The sequence below is a fragment of the Rousettus aegyptiacus genome, unplaced genomic scaffold, assembly GCF_014176215.1.
Source record: "Rousettus aegyptiacus isolate mRouAeg1 unplaced genomic scaffold, mRouAeg1.p scaffold_m13_p_11, whole genome shotgun sequence".
Lineage (NCBI taxonomy): Eukaryota > Metazoa > Chordata > Mammalia > Chiroptera > Pteropodidae > Rousettus > Rousettus aegyptiacus.
Genome location: NW_023416286.1, coordinates 18705663 through 18723995, shown reverse-complemented (window position 1 = coordinate 18723995; position 18333 = coordinate 18705663). Strand labels below are relative to the sequence as shown.

The 18333-nt window shown below is 31.5% G+C and overlaps 1 protein-coding gene across 6 annotated transcripts in view; it reads right to left on the bottom strand.

The window, feature by feature from the left end:
* The window catches only part of CAB39L (calcium binding protein 39 like), a 129724-nt gene that overhangs the window by 57346 nt on the left and 54045 nt on the right, over positions 1 to 18333 (bottom strand). For 4 of the 6 annotated variants that reach the window (XM_036228567.1, XM_016143127.2, XM_016143128.2 and 1 more), the window contains one exon: positions 11048 to 11560. The exons of the other annotated variants lie outside the window; for them this stretch is intronic. The gene's annotated coding sequence lies outside the window, so the exon portion shown is untranslated. The remainder of the gene's footprint in view (positions 1 to 11047; positions 11561 to 18333) is intronic. 6 annotated transcript variants of the gene reach the window in all.

The following is an 18333-nucleotide window of genomic DNA, read 5'->3' as shown; positions in this document are numbered from 1 at the left end:
TAAGGAGAAATCTTACAAACTTCCAAAGAGAGGGAAAATCCAGAGCAGCACCCAAGAAATATACTCTAAGAGAAGAATCAACATTTGTGACTCAAAAGCAAATGTTAAAAAACAGTGAAACACTGTTTACATAGTTTCTGGGGGGAAAAGATTTTTAATCCAGAATGCTATATTCAGTCAAACTATTACGCATTTGTGAGGGCAAAGTAAAATTACCTAAGGGAGGAGATGGAGAAGGACTAGAGGAAGAGAAAGGAAGAAAATAAATAAATATAAAAGTGAGAAAATAGATGAAAAAGAAATGGAGTTGAGCAAAGAAACCAATAAAATTTATGGTTAAGTCTAAATAAAGGCTGACATGTGTCTGTGAAGCTTAATACAACTGTTAAAGTACTCTTAAAGTATTTTGATAGAGGCAAAATGTTACAAAAAATAAACAATAACCTGGAAAAACACAAATAAATAAAATTATTTTATAGACTTTGTTCAAGGGAACAATAGATACACCAGGTAGAACTTTCAACTATCAAAAGGGGAATACAGAACAAAAAATAATTTGAATCATTAAGAATTAAGAATGGAAAGAAAAAGTAAAGGCCAAGCAAATAGTAATTAGAGAATACAAAATAGTATAGAAGGAATAAGAACAAAATACATATAGATGTGTTAAATTCAACTAAAAAAATCAAGATTCAAATTGAGTTAGTGCTCACACGTGTGCACACACACAATTCTGCTATAAACCCAGCAAGGGACATAACTAAAACAAAAATGACAATGAATTATTATTGGGACTAGGACATATATTTATAGATTACATATAATAGAAATAAGGGGGGAAAGTAAATAAAATGTCTAACAAATAAATAAATAAATAAAATGCTTAAATTTTTTTTAAAAAATAAATAAATCAAGAGCAAGAGAAAATAAATAAGTCCAATAAAAATTATTTCAGTTTATGACAAAGACACCAATAAAATAAAATCTATAAATAAATCTCAGCTCAATTAAAAAACAATCAGTTACACCAAGATATATCATTAAAATACCAAAGGTGAAAAGCAAAGAGAGAATCTTAAAAGCAGCAAGAGAAAAGCAGTTAGTTACCTACAAGGGAGCAACCATAAAACTGTCAGCTGATAACTCAATAGAAATGTTGCAGGCCAGAAGGACCTGGAATGAAAATTCAAAGTGATGAAAAGCAAGCACCTACAACCAAGATCACACTACCCACAAAGCTATCATTTAAAATTAAAGGACAGATAAAGAGCTTCTCAGACAAAAAAAAAGCTAAAGGAATTCATCATCACCAAGCCAGTATTATAGGAAATGTTAGAGGAACTTAAAAAAGAAGAAGAAAAAAAAAATAAAAAAGGAATAATAAAATGGCAATAGCTACATATCTAGCAACAATTACTTTACATGCGAATAGATTAAATGATCCTATAAAAAGACAGCAAGCCTGAATGGAAAAGAAAACAAGACCCTTATACATGCTCCCTACAAGAGAAGCACTTCAGATCGAAAGACACATAGAAACTGAAAATAAAGAGATGAAAAAAAGATGTTTCATGAAAATGGAAATGAACAAAAAAGCTGAGGTAGCAATACTTATACCAGACAAAATAAAATTTAAAACAAAAGCTATACAAGAGACAAAGAAGGAGCCAGTTATCCATACACTTCTGGGTATTTATTTGGAGTAACCCAAAACACTACTTTCAAGGGACATGTGAATCTATATGTTTTCTGCAGCATTATTTACAGTAGCTAAGATATGGAGGCACCCTGAGTGTCCATCAATGAATGAATAGATAAAAAAAATGTGGTACATATATACAATGAAATATTACTCAGCTATAATAAGAATGAAATCTTGCCACCTACAATAACATGGATGGACCTAGAGGTATATTGTGTGGAATGGAGTAAGTCAGACAGAGAAAGACAAATGTCACATGAGGAATCTTGAGAACAGCAAAAACAAACAACAGAAAGCAGCTCATAGGTACAGAGCATTTTGATGGTTGTCAGATTGGGAAATGGTAGGATGGGTAAAGTGGGGAAGGGATTAAAAGGAACAAATTGGTAGTTATAAAATAGTTATGAGGTTATAAAGTAATTTTGGAGAATATAGTCAGTAGTATTGTAATAACTATGTATGGTATCAGATGGGTAATGGATTTACCAGTTATATAAATGTCTAATCACTGTGTTGTGTACCTGAAACTAATATAATATTGTATGCCAACTATAACTGAAAAAAATAAAAATATAATTTTTTTTTTAAATGGCTAACTCATGTCCCTGTGAGAAATCCAAATAGAGAACAGTATCTGTGTACCATTATTTTTGTATTTAACCTGTATCCAGTCAAAATACTATTTCCAAAGATTCTTAGGTTAGTTCTTTCCTGCTCCATAATTATTGCTGTCATTCATTTGTAATGAGTTATTTAATAACTCGTCATTCACTTGTAATAAGTTATTTGTTACATATTGTAATTACTTATTTGTTACAGATTGTATTACATTTTGGGTGCCTCATATTTGTTTTTTTGTTTTTTGTTTTTTAATTTATACACCATAAAGTTCTCTCTTTGTGGTATATAGTTCTATGGGTTTTGACAAAAGTGACTATTTTTTATTAGAAGAATTTTTAAAAAATTATTGTTAATGGAGTCATTATCACTAAAAAGAGGCACACACAAAAACCATTACTATCGCACTATCATTTTTATACGTTCTGATCAATGCATTAAAATATAAAACAGAAATTAGTACAAAATTAGGGAAGGATGTGCAATTCACAGGCAATATGATTATATACATTACAAATCTAAGATGAATAACTAAAAAAACTCAGACTTAACAGGAGTTGAATAAAGTAGTCAAATACATGATAAATATACATAAACTATTAGCTTTCATATGTAAGCAATAACAAGTTAGAAAAAATAATGAAAAACATATCCCATTCATACTGAAAACTACCTACAATGTCTACTTCAGATCTATATTTGAAAAAAACTACAAATTTTAATTTTAAAAAGTTAAATATAAAAGTATATTATTATAGCATATTTAAAATCCACATAACCGACACATAGCCAGCAAAGAACTTGTAACTGGAACAGCTAAAGAATTCTCAAAATTCAGCAGTAAATTAACCAATAATCGAAATAGAAAATGGGTAAAGAAATGAACAGACATTTCACCAAAGAAGATATAAAGATGGCAAAGAAGGACGTAAAAAGTTGTTCAACATTATTAACCATTAGGAAATGCAAACAGAAAACACAATGAGATATTATTATGCACGTATCAAAATGACTAACATAAAAAATAGTAATCACACACCCAATGTTGGTGAGGATGCAAAGAAACTAGGTTGCTCATACACTACTGGTGGGAATGTAAAATGGTAGAGCTGCTTTAAAGAAGAATGTGGCAGCTTCTTACAAAACTACACATATGATCACCATACCACCCATTGCGCTCTTAGGCTTTGATCACAAAGAAATGAAAACTTATTTTCAAACAAAAACCTGAACACAAATTTTCAAAGTATTATTTGTAACAGCAAAAAATTGGAAGCAATGATGGTTAAACTGTGATACATCCATATGGTAGACTATTAGTCAGTAATAAAAATAAACATACTATTGATATACTCAACAACCTGGATCTCAAGAGAATTATGGTGAGTGAAAAAAGCCAATCTCAAAAAGTTACATATTGAATGATTCCATTCTATATTCTTAAAATGTTAAAATTATAAAGCTGGAAAACAGAGGATGCCAAGGGTTATGGAAGGGTGAGGGTGGAAGATGGCTGTAGCCAAGAAAGGTAGAAGAAATTCTAGTGATGAAACTGTTCTGCATTTTGATTATGGTGATGTTCTCATGAAACTACACATATGATAAAATTGCAAAGAATTAAATATACAAACATGCAACATGAATGCATGTAAAACCAGTGAAATCTACATAAGATCTGTAAATTGTATCTGTCAATTTTGTCATTGTGATACTATACTATAGTTATGCAAGATGTCATCATAGGGGGAAACTGGATGAAGGGCATACAGAATGTCTTTTTTTTTTTTTTTTTTAAGAAATCTGAAGTGTGTTTATTTGAAGAGGACATCTTGAGTTATTACACTGACTTTCCAAAGACATTTCTTTTGTAAAAAATTTATTTATTTAAATTATTTTCAAGTATACAGTACATCGGCTAGACTATATTATTTTTTTATAACTACATGTGATCAATAGTTATCTCAAAACAAAAAGTTATAAATAATCTATTGCTATGGAAAACTGACAATGGATAATTTAAAATAAGTAGTGTTCCTAAAGTAGAAAACAAACAAATGAAAGTTGTTCTTAAAAATATCCTAGACGTATCCATTTGTCTATTGAATCCTTCAACAAGCCATCTTCTTAAATGTATATAACCATGGAACGATTTCTGGAATATGGCTCTGCTATGCAGAGATTTGTGATACACTTAAAATTTTTCTCTCTTGGTGTTTTTCTGCATTATTTATTATGAGCACATTTTTTTCTTTCTTGAAACAATAAAGAGATTATATGGGAAAACTGCACATAACTAATAAAAGATCTGATTAGAAAAACCTTGTTTTTGAATAGAAAAAATGAATATTAATAAAATGTCAATTATTCTGCAAGTCCTTGGTTTGATACAATTCCAATCACAAGCCCAAAAAAGTTTTTGGTAACTAAATTAACAATACAAAAAAAGTAAGGATAACAAATTTTAAAAAGATAGATTACTTAGGAGGGAATGAAATTAAAAGTGTGATTAATATGAGTGAAAAAATTTCTGGATATAAAATAATTTCTCTAATTTTAGAAGTGATGAAATAAACCTCAAGTGAAAAGACTGAAAAATCAGTTAATACAAATATGCTACAAATCTAATAAATTTTTGAATTTTTGTGGATGAAATAATAAATTATAGGCAAACAACAAATAAGAAAATCCTGTGGTATGAAAATAAGACAGAAAACTAATATCATTATAAAAGGAGATCTCTTAGAATGAATTAAGAAAATCATTAAGGAAATTATATAGAGATATGGAAAACCACAAAGGAGAAAATCCAGTTAAATACATAGTAAATGTTTATTCTCTATAATGAAAAAATGCAAACTCAAAGTGACAGACTGCTTTGCCTATGATTTAACAAAGTTTTCTGCTGTTGTTTTGAGAATTCAAATATACTGATGGTAAGATGCAACAAGCCCTATCTTTTCTTACTGGTGGGGAAAAAAAAACGGGGCAGTAATATGGCTATATGGATCTAAACTTTAAATATGCACAACCTCTGACCTAGTAGTAATTCCACTTCTTACAGTTAATGAGATCTTACAGTAACTGCAGTTTTGTTTTCTTTCTTATATGCCTTACAACCAATGGTATGATGAAATACAGTATATGGCTATGAAAATGTTTATAAAGAATGTGAAAAAATAAAAATGTTAAAAATACCATCCCACACTATAGAGTTTAACTACAACTATGTAAAAGCAAACAAGAATACAAGTAGACAAAACCTATGCATAGAAAAAAAATGTTTTAAAAAGTTAATAGTGATTGCCTCTGGGTAGCTGGCTGTGGATAATTTTCTTCTTCTTTCAAATTTTCTGGGTTTTTTTCCCCCCAAACTTTGTTTAATAATCATGCAAATGCTTTTATAATGGAAACACCTCGTAAATGATATTTTTAATGACTAAACAACCGGTTTTTAAAAATTCAAACTGCAGAATATCTGATCATCCTGTCTTTTCAAAACATTAGTCAGACAAAATGAATTCTGTTACTTTGGCTATGAAATTTCATAGAGTAGTAAGTGGCTCAGACTCTGGAGAAAAAGCCAAACAAGATTATTCAGCTCTGCTCCCAGGGAACTCATTCCCTGTAGATTTTGTATTCAATTCTGGCAACATTCCCTTTCCTAATACACAGTAAAATATTTCATGTTTCTAACTTATGTGTAAATGCCATTAAAGATAGACCAAAATCAATCACTTGGGTGAAACTATCTGAATATGTTCGGTGAAGTAAGAGGAGAGGAGTATTTGAAGAGAGAAAGAAGGGGAAGCCAAGAGAAAAGGTCATTTGGGGCACTAAATGCCCTCATTGCTATCCCTTAAAATATTTTAAAGGGAAGTAAATATAATATCTGTCGGAGGCTAATGGGCATTTCTAGTCCTTTATATCCAACCTTAAATTGTGCTGTTCAATAATAGTCCTGTTTTTAAAGGCTTCCACTGAAGTTTAAGGGAGTGGGAAATTTATCTCTGAAGCAAAGATAATTTTCAAGATTCCCATGGGTAAAACCATAAAAAGTACAACCAAACTGCTAACTCACTGTAAGGAAGCCAATTCAAAATTGAGACTCCTTTCCCTTCACCTAAGTTTAGTTTATGATCAACAATGAGTGAGAGAGGAACATTTCCAAAATTCCTTCTTTGAGCTTGATAATTTAAACTTAAGGAACAGATACCGTCTCTTGAATGCAAAACAAATAAATAAATAAACCTACCATCACATAAAAAAAATTTCAGATAAGTTCAGGAAGTACCATTTTTTTAAAAATCTGTATTCCAAATAGAACTCAGAGATAGAAATAATGCAATTAAAAGTGCATCTTGGCAAATAATTGGGCCTATAAGATTCACTTTTTAAGAATGAGATGAAGTTACATGAATGTATATATTTGTCAATATTCATTGAACTATTCTCTTAAAATGGGTACATTTGATTGAATGTAAATATTAAAATAAAAAAAGTTTACCTAAAAGTTCTACTGTATTCGCTGTATTCAGGTGGGTCTCTCTCCTTATATCCCGCCATCCCTACCCCTGGCAAAATCGTAATTTAGAATTACCGTCACAGAGGTAATAAACTTCAAAGCATATCATTATAGTTACATATACTATGACACTAAAGCCATTATAAAGCACATTCGAAGTTATCTTCCATTCAATGTCTTCTATCCTTTGACTATTCCATTTTTAAATATACATCCTAAAGCATCCCAATAGAATTTTGTACTTGAATATTTATAGAAATAAGTGAAAATCAATAGACAAGAAAGTATAAATGAGGACTTTCACCGATCATCCTTTTTCTCAGTTCAAAATGACTAGGAACCATTTTGTTTTTATAAGTTTCATTAACGAGTTTGAGGGAGAGACATTTTCTAAGTATGAATAATTTACATAGAAATGAAAAACTTGTGAAAAGTTTCTATGCATCCTCGTGCATCTGGAAGCCTTGACCAGATTTACATCAGAATAAAAATTCTTTCATAAGAAGAGAAACCCATGTTCTTGGGAATTCCTCTTTAATTATAATGTACTGTAACCACTGAAATAATTTAAAAATAAAATTAGCATATGAGGTTAGGAATACAATTACTAATTTATTTGTTATAAATAACCTACTAGATTACTCTTCCAGGAAAAACAACCAGTAATTTCATTCATTAGGTTCATAGTAATGTTCTTGTTGACAGCTCCAATCATTCGTTGAAGCTAAAATTTTTTACACCTATTAGCTATTAATGATTGTCAATGAATGATAATTTAAATTAGAATTTCACAATCTCAATTTATAACAGAGATCTGAAGATAGGTCAGTATTCTCAAAAACTAGTAACTATAATCAAACATCAGATCTCTGAAATTCACAGTGGTTATTCTTCATAACAGACTCATTAATGGAAAGTCAAAATTCACTTTGTTAAGTCTTTCCTGTAAACACATACATAATACACATAGAAACCATAAAATTTTGATTACTGTTATTTGTATTAAGACAAGGTTTATAGTTATAATTAAAATATAACTATTTCATAGCTTCAGTAAGCCCCTGTGCCTGTCTCTGAACTGTCAATCTATAAAAACATTAACATGAGAGAGTACAGATGAAAGTGATTTAGCTAAAGATAGCTCATATGCTGACTTCTAGGTTGTATAGTTTGTCTGCCTGGGTAGATTAATATAATCTTTCATACCTTCCAAAGTTGGAAGAGACTAGATGTGTTCTTGCCAAAAATTTAAGACATCTAAGCTACAAAACTGAAAAGTATATTATCTCATTTACAAGCAGCAAATATTTCAATTTAAACCAATTATTTTAATTATCAATGGAATACTAAGGAGAACCATAATTAAAAAGCATGCTAATATAGTTTTAATAGCTTTTTTCCTTATTAAATAAATATCAGTAAATATTATCTTTAAGCTACATTTTCAATATATATGTAAATGTAAACACAGACATCCATATCTCAAATAAGAAACTGCTCAAATTATCCCATCTTATTTCATTCAATCAATATTTATTAAGCACCTGTTATATGCCATTTAGGACTATGCAAAATCATTACTTTTTAAATATGATTTGCCACATAAAAAAATGGCAATTCCTGAACTTTTCTGAAATTAGGTTTAATTTTTTTTTAAAATAAAGAAAGACAGTGCTTTTTTGGTCAAATTGGAAAGTTTTTCTGACTTAAAACTATACAAGATAAGTGTAACATACATTCATTCTATTGTTATCATGTTATTAATTACTTTATTACATCTGTTTATTGCATTAATAACTTCTAACTTTTATATATTTGCACTTTAGAAGAACTTTTAGCACCAGTGTAACTAACCTGAATTTGGATTGACCTAATTTGAGTTTTTCGAACAGGCCATATTTCTTAGTATGGATCATAGTAGACATATGCAAATACATAATTCTTCTGAGTTAAAGCTGACACCTTACGTCAGAATGCCTCGTGTACTCAAGATATCTAGTTTGTAAACTGCTTCCCTCATCACCACCCCTACTCATTCAGGATCGCTACCAAGTTATACCATGGTCTTTTCTTTTTCCCTTAACAGTTAGGCCTATTCTGTACTACTATTGCTTTGTTTGCATTTCACAGCTCAGTCAGTTCTTGTCAGGCTCTCTCTCTCATAATAAAAACTGTGTATCCATAAATCCCCTTCCTTTTTTGGATACTTATGAAAAATTACTCATTTTCATTTTTGTGAACCAAAAAGAGTTTAGCCCTTATCGTGTATCTATTTATTAGGTACCTACTTCTGTGCCAGAGAGAAGCTAAAGCTCACAAATGGGGTAATAAGCATAAAAGCAATGGCTAGAAATAGTCTTGTAGCGAAGAAAAGGAAAATCACTGATTTTAATGTGAGACTAATCTCATATACAGTGCAACCAATCTTGAAAGCTCATAAAGGTACCTAGAAATCCTACTGATAAGCATCCTTCCAAATACCCATCTACCTCTTATTAAACTTGCTTTTCTTCAAGCATTAATGTTCATAATAAATAAAGATAATGCCTTATTCAACATAATTGTTTTTATATTTAGTTTCATCACTAGAATTGATTTTCTAATATTTTTTCAGGATGGCAATGGTTTTGCTACTATGTGGGTAAAATACATTCTTAGGCTTTTTAATAAAAGCCTAACAGTCATTTGTTAAATGTTTTCCAAGGGAGTCCCCAATTCCCAAGAACCCACTCACAAATAAACTTCCCAAGTACAAAACATCTGTCAACTGGGGATGACTTATTCTTTATTTCTATATTTACACTCTTATGGGCTTAAGAAATGGTATCACCACTAAGGTAATATCAAAGAATTACTAGTTTAAAATAAAAAATATTTTGAATATTGAAGTTGTGTGCCAATCCTCCATCAGTCCAAGAAGGAGTGAGTGTGGGGAATTCTGTGAAGAAGTAAAAGTTGTTTGTGATATTATCACTGTTGTATCTACTTTTGACAAATTTAAGTGCAAGATACTGATCCAGAAAAGGTTTCCACAGACCAGCTGAGTTCCTTCTTAAACACAGACCAACGGGCCAAAAAAAAAAAAAAAAAAAAAACCTCACAAAACAAAACCTGTTCTACAGGCTTCTGCACACTTAGAAGAAACATCAGAGAAAGTACAGCCATTTTATTTATGTTTAGATACAAATCCTTTTAATATGCTTACTGGCACTACTGAAGTTTTCATTTCAGCTAAGTTGTTCTGTCTCAAAGAACTCATTTGAATCAATAAAAACATATTTTTGAGGCTGGCAAAGAATAGATTAGAAACTTTGCTTGGAATGGTTTATCTTTATGCAATGACTCAGTTTAGCAGCTAACAATATACACTTCCTCCCACAGAGGAATGATTATATACCTTCCATTGATGCCTTTAAAAGGACATATATAAAGTTAGCATATGATCTCTTGTGTTAAGTTTATAACAGAATGTGAATGCATATTTTAAGATCTATTTTCCTTTTTCTGCTCTATTGCTTACACACATATATACATCTTGTTATATTAGTTCTTCATCAGACCAACATTATATGGGAGCTTGGTATCAGCTTTAAGAACAAAAGAACTGCTTTTCCTTAATTTAAAATCCATGTGCATTCATTTTGTATCAAATGGTAAATCTGATATGTAAATTGTCTAATTTTAATTTTCATTACAGGAGACTGAAAAAAATCATGTGTCATTAGATCTAACAGAGCATTCAACATTTAAATTATATATTCTTTTAATGATTAACTTTTGTATTTGAATCATGAGAGAATGCTCTAATTTATAGTAATTTATAATACCAAACATCATAACTATAATTTCAAACTTACTGACTCTAGACATAGATAACTTTTGAATTTTCATGCAATTGAAAGAAAAACATGAAAAATGATATATTGTCATTATTTTATTTTTAGAAACTCTTTGTAAATAAAAACCCATTTCCAAAATAAGATATTTCACGGACACATAGTTGGTAGTGGTTCAAGTGCCGTAGGCAACAGAGAAGTATTGTTTTGTAGTTGTTTTTTTAAACCTCTCCTAGTAACAGCAGTTTATCATGCACAAAGAAACAACGACATGATTTAAAATGCACACATAAGCGCTAAGTCTAAAACTTCAACTAAAACTAACATTTACCATATTAATTCTTTTTCTATACCCTAGCGGATACTCACCAAATGTTATAGAAATGCCCAGGCTTGTCTAAGCAACAAAAAGTAGACACATGGTGAGGTGCTGAAGACAGCTCTCTCCTGGGCTCAAAGCACGTTAGATGAAGTAGCCTTTATCTTCCATTCAATAGAGGGTGCTTCCTATTACCAAGGCATGGTGGAGAAAAGAGTTTCCACAATCCCGTCTTGACTTTCTGTCTCTCTTTGAAGAGTAACAGTTACCACCGGAAAACGTTAGCAGAAAATGATCACTTGAACACTCACACAGGCAGCTGTAAATTTCCACTCTCTTTGCTTGCTCTCAGATTCCAAGCCTTGCTTGTCTCTTAATCTGTCACAGGCAGTTCTGTTTCTGGTCAAACCAGCTTGCTTATGTGTTCATTCTCTTCTCCCTCTTTAATACACTCTTTTAGATACATACCACACAGTCAAAGCTCCCTCTTTTTCTTCCTGTCTCCCAATTGTGCAACGTCACAACAATGTGTGTAAAGCAATTAAGCTGAGGCAAATTTCACGCTTGGAAAAAAAAAAAAAAAAGAGCCTAGGGATAAACAAAAATTTTTTTCTCATCACATTTTTTTCCCCCTTTAAGTCCTATACTTATTCACACATGGGGTTTTGTCAACAGATTAAACTGGCCTGACCATCTTGTTTAAATAAAGGTTTCTAACAAAGGCATGTTGACAGTGATAATAACTGATTCATCTGCTAATGTTAGTTCCTCAGAGAAGATGCTGTTCCCAATCATAATAAGAAAGTGTAGCAAGTAAATACACAAATAATTTTATCTTGAGACTTAACTACTCAAAAAATTTAATCTTGAGCTTTAAAAAGTAAGGAATATTTTAGAATTATTCATAATTTAATTTTAAGTGTAATTTTGTGAAATTTTAATGTATTTTTAAATAGGGTATATTTTGAAACATAGAACCAACATCTGCAGTTATAAAATGGGAAATTATAAAGAACGAAGACAAGTATTGACACCAGAAATAATAAATAGAGCAGCTATACCATTCATGTGTAAACCAAATGTAATTATTTTATTTTGTTTAGAAAGTCTCCCCACCTCACACACAATATAAGCATTATTGGTCAGGATGCATAATGCCTCTTCAATGACAATTGCAAAAAGCTAAAGGCTACCAAAAAAAACCCCAAAAAACCTTTTTCTTTTTCATTATTAAACATGGATAATTATAGAATAAAATATCTAAAAATCTCTGCAAGGCTTGAGAATGAGGAATTAGGTAGAAAGCTGAATGAGATAGCAACAGGCTTAGGTGGCATTTGCAGGACTCTTTGGAAATAGGAGGTAATGTACTCAGCTTGGAATACATGCTGGCTCTGTGAGAATGCTAGTCAAGCCTGTTTTGGAGTTTTCTGTTTCAGTTCCTTAGCTCCAAAGATTTTTAGGTTTTCTGTCTCCTATTTTGTGTTACCAGCCAAAATTCTTGGGCTTTCATTCTGATGACAGATCTCCCAATTACAGAGCTGACAGAAGTAGCTAGTTATTAGACCTATTATTATTTTAATCCTTCTCTCTGCAGAACTAAAATCTCTTAGTGATAGAAGCGCACGTAAAGTAAAAGATAAATATTTATTAACAGTTGTTTATAATCCTTAAGAAACATAAGCAAATAAAACTTGGCTCATTTCTTAATTTACATATCATATGTTTAATATATATTTCTTAATATACATATACTTATTTAAAAATATATTTCTTAATCTGGTTCATTTAAAGTAGACCTTAAAAATTTAAATATATCATAAGGTAATTTGCATCTTAACACCTAAGAAATAGGCATCAAAGAAGAATAGAGATTAGTTTGTTCATTATTCTTTCTGTGAGTATTTTTGTAAAGTTTCAGTTTTGTTTATTCCATTTTTAAAGAAATGTTAAATGGAAATTATCCCAAAACACTAAAAGGAATTAAGTGCTTTGTATCTTCCTGAATATAAGATTACTGAAAGAGTTCTGGTATAACTGAAGAAATTCAGAATTTGTAGTAAGGGGCACTTAGAATAACTACAAGGTTAATTTTTTTTTAAGTCACTTTGAAATTAGTAAATGTTATAGCAATCTATGATTCCAAGCCTCAAAATAAAGACAAGGTATTTAAAATATATAATAAGATTGAATACATATGATTATCTGGATGTTTAGATTTGACTCCTACTAAATACCATTTTTAAGATGCACGCAAAGAAATCACAAAAAGTGACCTTAGATTAGGTCACTTACATCAAAGAAATCAGTACATTTGCAAAGGAGAAATAGTACAGGCTTCATCCTCTGAACACAAGAAGTTACTTTACAAAGTTTTTCAACAGATAAGCAAATGTTCTTCTAAAAATCCTTATTAATACTTGAAAATTAAAAAGAACATTCTTCCAAAAATGAATTGGAAGAAGAATTAAAAGTATATTTACAATGACTTCTGTTTCAAAATACAACAAAGTAACAGAATTGAATTTATTCTTCTGCCTTACATAACTAAAAACTGGTCAAAATATATAAAACAATGGTTTTCAGATACTAAACACCAGGCAGCTCAGCCCAGTAACCATGGAGAGAAAGGAAACAAGGTAAGAGTTACAACTGCCTTATCCAGCAGGGAGGGAAACCCAAACAGTGTGACTGTCACCCCTCATTGAAGAAGCAGAGTTGAGAATTCAAGAAGGCCAATGTGACTAAAATTCACAGAGCAGAATTACCAGAGAGGAGACAGTTGCAAAGAGAGGCCCAGAGATCTACAGAGGGTTCCCTCAAATTTCCATCTGAGAACTGATTAGTGCATGTCTGTGGAAAAAACTCTCCATGGCCAAGGAAAGAATCACTAGAGAGAAGGAGGCTGAAGAATTCCCAGCATTCACTCAGGCTGGGAATAGTTCATGTCCCCAATGGCCAGAGTGAAGAAATCTCGTAATAAATGGGAAATTAAGTTGAGTAATACTCGAAATATTGCTTCAGTAGTGGCAACAATTTGATTAAAAGATGTTATGGTCTCTCCTAACCAAGCTTACAAGTAGTCCTTGAAAGGACTGAATTCTTTCCAAAGAAATTAACTGCATATTAGAGAAGAATTAAAAATATTTGAAGAAATTTTAGAAATCTAGCACACAACATAAAATTCACAATGTCTAACATCCAGTCAAAAATTACCAGGTATGCAAAAAGTAGGAAAATACAATGCATAATAAGGAGAAAAAAATCAATAGAAACTGACTTGGAAATAACATAGATTAGTATACAATTCCATTAAAACAACTATTACAAATATATTCCATAGGTTTAAGAAGGTATAAAAGAAAGCACAAGGAGAGACATGGAATATATATAAAGATGACCCAAATCAAACGTTCAGAGATTAACGTACAATTTCTAAAGTGAAAATTATACTAAATAGGATGAACAGATTGAATACTGCAGAAGAAAAATGTGTAAACTAGATTGACAGATGTTATCAAAATAAATAAATAAACAGAGCAACCCTGAACCATGGGAAAACGTCAAGCAATCTAACATACATGTCATTTATGTCCTAAAAGGAAGGAAGAGAGAAGAGGAGGGAGAAACTTGAAAAAATAACAACTGAAAATTTTCGAATGAATAAAAATCATAAATCCACAGAAGAGCAATGAACCCCAAACATACAAGAAACATAAAGAAAACTATACCAAGACACAGTATAATGAAATTGCTTAAAATCAGTGGTAAGAGGACATCCTAAAAGCAGTATAAGAAGATACATTAAATACAGAAAAAAAGAAAGAAATGAGAGCAGATTCTTCATAAAAAACAATGCAAGTCAGAAGGCACTAGAGCAACATTTTTAAAGTACTGAAAGAAAACACTCAATATCTTTCACAAATAAAGAAATAGAAAAGCTGAATTAATTATCGAAAAATGAAAACTAAAAAAATGCTAAAGGAGGTCCTTCCCTCTAGTAGGAAAAGTATTATATTAAATGGAAATCTTCACAAAAGAATGAACAGAACCAGAAACAAGTATACAGGTAAATATAATTTTTTTTTCTTATTTTAAAAATCCCTTTCAAAGAGAATTTACTTTTAAAACAAAAGTGGTAACAATGAATGAAGTTTAAAAAATATTTTTTAGTTAACATCTAATTTATCTTTTAATATACTGGTCAGTATATATGACTACCATTACAACAGAGAATTCTAAATCAAACTGTTGAATTAGTTTACCTGCTGCAAAATCAAAACTTTTGTTTTTCAATGTTAATTCACAACTGAGAGAAATTTCAGAGAATGAGATTTTATTATTAGATAAAAACATTAAGGAGCTATAAATGATGTAGTTCCCTGGAATTGTTTCAGCTATTGAGAAAAGCAAAGACAAAGAGTTAAAAATGTAAATGATGCATATAGATCAAGTTATGGTCAAATGACATCATGGTACACTAAATAACCAACTATTCTACAATTATCTGAATACAATAAAACATGTGAAAAATGACATCACTATACGAAATCTCAAATTACCTCCTCCATCTTAGCAGTCACATTTACATTATTGAGTGTTACAAAGTTACAAGACAGTTTCCATCTTGGTATATATATCTACTGCAACATTTCACAAGTTCTAAGTGTTCTAACTGGTAATAGAAAATTTAAAGGCACGTTATTGAATTGATTACTCCATCAAAATAACACATTAATATTTAAAAAGTTTACTGTCAACAATAATAACTGACACAAAAACGAGTTTGTCATGTTAAAAAAAATCAAGACTAACATGTAAAATACTAAACATATATACATATTTTCATGATTACTATATCTGCAATTTAGTGCTGTTAGATTATCGTTAATCTTACTTTATTGGTTTTAGAGCTTATGTTTAATTAATATATTTATATTTACAAATAAAAGCTATAAAAAATATATTTACTAAAACAACTGGACTGTAAGTAACATACCCAAGGCAAATGAATTTAGAGAAAAAGGAAATTAAGAATCTTGTAACCAAAAAGCCTAGGATCATGGCAGAGGTTCTCAACTGGGGAAGTATCTAGGTAGAGGCCAGAGATACTGCTACATATCTCACAATCTGTGAACACCCTCTCCACCATGCAAGAATTATCCAGCCAAAATGGCAACAATGCCAAGGCAGAAAGACCCTAGATTAAAGCTAACTTCAGCCCAAGCTTAAACAATATCACTGGATATCTTTCTCTCTCTCTTCTGCGTTGTCTTCATTCACAGTTGGGTTCTCTCTATGGTTACAAAGATGGTCCCTGACAAGTTACAAGGCCTTGGTCCCCATGATCTTTTCAAAAGGAAAGAAGCCCTTGGGACTCTCTTTAAGTAGCCATATCAATCCCTAAAAAATGACTGGTCCTGCTACCTCACTGTTAAGAACCATATGCATAAGAATGGGGTGCTCTTATTGACCAGCTTGGCTAATGAGTGTATTAGCATGAATGCTAAGTGATTGACAGGCCTAAGAGGTAAGAGAAAGGCACACTGAGAGGTTCTCTATGAAGAGCAACTTCAAGTCTTCTATCAAGCTCAGAATCATAAAGAGAAATGTTGGGTGAGATTATCTGCACTATGATTTAATTGCAAAGCATATACAGTTGGATTCACTCAATTACATCTGTGTACTATACAATACCATGCCATAAAAAAGTCCAAACTGGTTGCTCAGCATCTACATCTACCTTTGCCCCATATCTATACTTTCAATGATGGTCCTGCCAACTTGGACAAGTTTTCCAAATGTGACTAACAGTCACCCTTGCTCAAACTTGTGACTGTATCCAGCTCCAAGGTTTCTTTCAGTTATATGCTCCTGAATCAAGTTTGAAGTAGCTCCATATGGTCCAGCATCTTATAGCTAATTATAAATTAAACCCCTATTCCCACTCCCACCCCACCACCAAGATATTTAATAAACAAGGCAAAGGGAAAATAGGACGTGGGCAATAAATACTCCTGCATGAAAAAAAGTGAAGAAACCTTAATCCATAATATATATGATATTTTGCTGAATAGGAAGAGCAAGCTTCCCTACTTGGGAAGGCAAATGAGTTCCTTAGTTACCATATTGGTTGCCTTTGGTTCTAATCTCTAATCTCTGGGAGAGTCTCCCCTCTCAATTGTCCTCCAAAACCACATTTCAGAGAGTCATTGTGGATGGTTCCTGACTGGGAGTTTTCCTATTTAAAAAGTCCACTTATTTTGGGGTTAGATTTAGGGGTCTGGAAGTTGCCACAAGATAAGAAATCACAGGTCTTTATGTCTCAGGCTGAAATTTCTTTGACAATACACCTGGGTTAAGAATTTCAATTGGCTTTTATTCACATTGCTTTTCATCTTCTATTAATCAAAGCCAGAAATTGTTGAATCTGGGCCTGCTGTTTTGATTTTTGTCTCTAACAGGCTTCATTGCTCTGCCTATTACTCAAACTCCCAGGTTAAACTGCTTCCATCTTGGCCACCTCTTCCAAACAAATGGGGCAAACATGTCCCTTATACACAGGCTGCATCTCAGCAGATATCTCTCTATTCCAGGATTGACTGTGATCTTTACCCACCAAGAGAGAAGTGGCAGGAGATGCTTGGGTCTTCAAGCTCCTCCTAGGTTCTGATGTTTTCTTTCTAATTATATCTTTTGTATCTTCTAATCATATAATCTCTTAGGTTCTTTCATATCTCTCTCACACTTTCTGCCTCCCTGCTTTTGCTCATACTAATTTAGCTCAAGGCTGTGATCACACTGGAGAGACAAATAGGCAGGTAATAATAATATTGCTTAGGAAGTTCTTAAGCTCTTAGGTTCTGTATATGCCCTTTAAATTATTTTTTTCCAAGGTGAGCTCATTCTTTTGTCTTTTACTCAAAATCCTTTGACTCAAATTATACCCGGGTAGAGCTTTGCAAAACCATACATTGTCCCACTTCTAATTATAACTCATTTTATTTACTTGTGACTTTGCTCATTTACAATATCATTATCATGAGGAAGGCACCTTGAAATCTGGCCATTTGAAGTGATGTCTAGAGTCTTAAATAAGACTTCCACTCTTTTTGATTAAATTTTTCTCATATCCTGGGATCACTGAGAATTTTTGATTACAAGAAAGCAGAAATTTTATAGACTCCTTTTGCTCTTATCTAGCCTGCATTTTTCACAAACCCTTTAACCAAAGTACATTTACTTATTTATTACTTAAAATAATATTCTCATTTATCAGTTCTATCCATCACACTACTTTCCATGTACATATCCTCCCTATAGAAAAGGGTCAGCC